Raw genomic sequence first — 3,860 nt, forward strand, 5'->3', positions numbered from 1 at the left:
AAGTTCCAGGACAGCCAGGGCTACACAGAGAAACCCTGTCTCGGAAAACCAAAAAAGAAAAAAAAAATCATTTGAATAACATTTCTGCACATGAAGATCACTTGCTGCTGCTAGGATTTGCGTTATTTTTATTTTTCTGTCAGTACTGAGAAAACCTGTTCACACACGAGTGTAACTTGTCTCACAGCCATATTATGACACCTCTTGGAATTCCAAATTATGTCAAAAATTACCCAGTGGGAACTGTCCTGCACTTGCCATGTAGGTGTCCTGGTTGTGTGGCTCCTGGAGGAGGCCTTGAGCTCTCTCCCAAGGCGCTGAGGCTCCTGATCTTCTGATCTCCTGGTTATCAGGAAGCTGTGGTGCAGCTACTGTGACTTCCTGGGCATTTTCCCCTCAACTCTTTCTTCCTTGGCTTCATCTTCTGTGCGGGCAGCTTCATCTTAGCCAATTGTTTGAGAATGCAGATCAGCACAGAGCAAGGCAGACTTCTGGCCTGGGCTGATTTTTTTGCCAGCATTATCCTGAACCTTTTAGTGAACTGTACTGGCTGAACTGGCCCGATTTACTTAGCTGTGGAGTGGTGCCAGCAGATGTGCTCTCTCTTCGACATGCTCTAGATGAGAGTTCTTGAGAGGGCAGCTTGTTTGACATGTAGATTCTTCAGCTCTGCGCTTAATTATGACTCTCACTGGGCATCAGGTGCCAGTCCAGAGAACTAAGACCAGCTTTGCAGAGCGCATTTGTTAATACAAAATCTGCTTTCCTTTAGGAGTAACCTTTTCCTTTCCAAATTAAAAGCTTCTACCACATCTTAGGACAATAAACAAACATTTAGCTTACTATTTTTGCCTTTTTTCATTTAATTTTTAAAGTTCATGTGTATAGGTGATGTGGCTGCATGTATGTCTGTGCACCTGAAGAGGGCTTTGGAGTCCCTGGAATTTGAATTGCAATTATAACTGGTCATGTGGGTGCTGGGGATTGAGCCTAGGTCATCTGGAAAAACAGCCAAAGCTCTTAACTGCTGAGCAGTCTCAGCAGCCCTGCCGTCAGTTCTTCGGGATGGGATCGTGCTGTGGTGCCTTGGCTGGTCTCAGGCTCCGGGGCTCATGCAGTCTTCCTGCCTGTTTTCTACACAGCTGGAACTCTTGGAACGTGGGCCTGCCATGTCCAGGTACTCTTAAGTCTCTTTCAGTCTCAGTTCTGTCCTCCTCTGATGTTGCTGACAACAAAAACTAGAAACTATTTGACTGGTGGGAGGATGGGTATTTTTCTTTTCTTTTCTTTTCTTTTTGTTTGTTTTTTTATTTTGGTTTTTCGAGACAGGGTTTCTTTGTGTATCCCTGGCTGTCCTGAAACTCACTCTGTACACCAGGCTGGCCATGAACTCAGAAATCTGCCTCTGCCTCCCAAGTGCTGGGATCAAAGGCGTGCGCCACCACTGCCTGGCTTCTTTTCAGGATAGGGATCTCACTATGTTGCTTAGGCTGGCATGGAACTTCTGCCTCAGCCTCCAAGGGAACTAACTGTAGGTATGTGCTACCACACTGACCTAAAAGGCTTTAAAAAATGTCGGTATTAGGGAAACCCATGTATTTTATTTAGCCATTTTATTTTATTTAAACATGTATATATAACACATACAGAACGGATAAATAAAAATATATAAAAAAGAGAAAGACATAAATTGTATCAAGACTTTGTGTTAGATTGTAAGTGATCTCATGGAGTTGACTGTTTAGATGAGCTGGCTCCCATGACCCCCAGCTATCTGCACTATGTGACATCTACTTCATAACAGTCTGGAAAGAACAAACATGACCACATAAAGTCTCTGAGGGTCAGGAATCCAAGAGTAGCAAGCTCTGTTCTCTGTTGAAAAAATACAAGGCGGAGCTGGGAAGCTGGTGACTTACCGAGGTGCACTGAACAGACCACTTCAGCTGGGGGGGGGGGGCTGATATTGACCCTCACTCACAAAGGCCACAGAGACTGACATCACTGCAAACTGTAGGACGTCTTTTTTTTTTATTGTTCCAACACGTTGGGGACCCCCTTCAGCACACAGGCAAGAGGAGAGACCCCGAACAAACAAAGAACACACTTTCTATACCTTGTAAGGGGCAGATTTAGGCAACAGGGATAGCTGGCTTATTCTAATTGGTGTAGTAAGTAACCCTTTCAGGCATTGGTTGGTTTGCATAGGGTTTGCATACCTTTGGCTTAGCCCCTTACTTTGCCTGCCCTTATGTTTTTTTTTGTTTGTTTGTTTTGTTTTATTTTTTCAGCATTGTTTAGTCGGCCAGCTTCCTTATCTGGCTCTGCACTTGGCCCTCTAGTATAGTTTGGAAAGTCCCTTCAGAGGGGGAAGAAGCTGAGTGGTCTTGAATTTATTTTGGATACTACATCACACACAGAGGAAGAGAATGAACACACATCATTCAGACAGGCAGGCAGACAGACACCCCAGCCCTTCATACACACACAGAGTGGGGTGGAATGAACACTGTGAGGCAGTCTGTAGTACATTTGCTACTTGGGTCACCAAAGCAATAGGAAAGAAGGTACAACAGAGGCAGGACCAGGAGCGCCTTCATTTTGCCACAGCTGTGATCTCTGCTCATGAAGTTAAGCACAGTCTGCATGCTCCAGCATCTCAAAGGACAGCAAGGTGTGTGGGCTTGGAGCCAACGGCTAACAGGCACACATATAGGTTACTGCAGATAAATGAATACATCTGACTATGGAGTGTGATGCCAGACCCCTTGGCTGTTACCTCACACTGTGGTATGCACCTCCTGGCATGGTCATCTGAGGTCTACACTCCGATGTCTAGCAAGACCTCATCATCATGTTGAGGGTCATTGGTCCGCACCTCTTCACTGTCAGCACGCCTTGTAAACCTTGGCCCAGAGCTGGCTGAAGCTCTGGACAGAAACTGCCTTATGACTTTCCTCTGCCTTTGTCTATGCTCAGATCTGATCACCAGCTAGCACCGAGCCTGAAGCAATAAGAATCCCTGCACACCCGGGTTCTTTCTAAGAGGCCAGAGCAAGGAGGTCAGCCTTGGCTCAGCTTATGTAAGTCTTCTGTCATAAACATGATTTTTTAAAATCTCTTTGAGCGTTTGGAATCCAAGCCAATAATTTTAGTTTTCTTTTTCTTTTCATGAGGCATATGCTTTTAATTAAAGGATGGAAACTGTGAGCTTTTTTGATGCCAGGGGTTGCAAACTCAGATATCCCCAGGGATTTAGCATTCAAATGAGAAGCATGCAGATTGCTATGGTGTGAATGTGGTACCAAAGCTTTGCTTGAAACGGAGTCCCCATTGTGAGGGTTAGGTCATGAGGGCTTTTACTCTCATCAATCATTTAACCCCTTTATAGATTAATGGGCTAATAAGGGAGTTGCATGGCTATGGAGTGAGCTTTCTCTGGTTAGCTTGCTCTAATGTGGTGACCACTGCCTGCAATGACCTAGGGAAGGCACTGACAAGCAGATGCTGGCACCTTGCTCTTGCCATGAACTAAACCAGTTTCTTTTTTCTTTCTTTTCCTCCTAAGACAGAGTTTCTCTGTGTTGCCTCGGCTATCTTGAAACCCACTTGAATTCATAGAGCTTGGCCTACTTCTGTCTCCCACATGCTAGGATTAAAGGGTGCACTGACACTGCCCAGCTTTAGTTTCTTTACACGTCATCTATTCTCACATATTCAATACAGCAGCAAAAAATGGAGCAATGGGGATGATGGAACCTTACTTATGTAGACACACTTTCTGAAAGGAAGGTGGAGGATGCTGAGCCCCTGAGTACTGTTATCATATAGATCTAAAAGTCAGAGAAATTAAAACATGG

The sequence above is a fragment of the Mus caroli genome, chromosome 11 (assembly GCF_900094665.2).
Source record: "Mus caroli chromosome 11, CAROLI_EIJ_v1.1, whole genome shotgun sequence".
Lineage (NCBI taxonomy): Eukaryota > Metazoa > Chordata > Mammalia > Rodentia > Muridae > Mus > Mus caroli.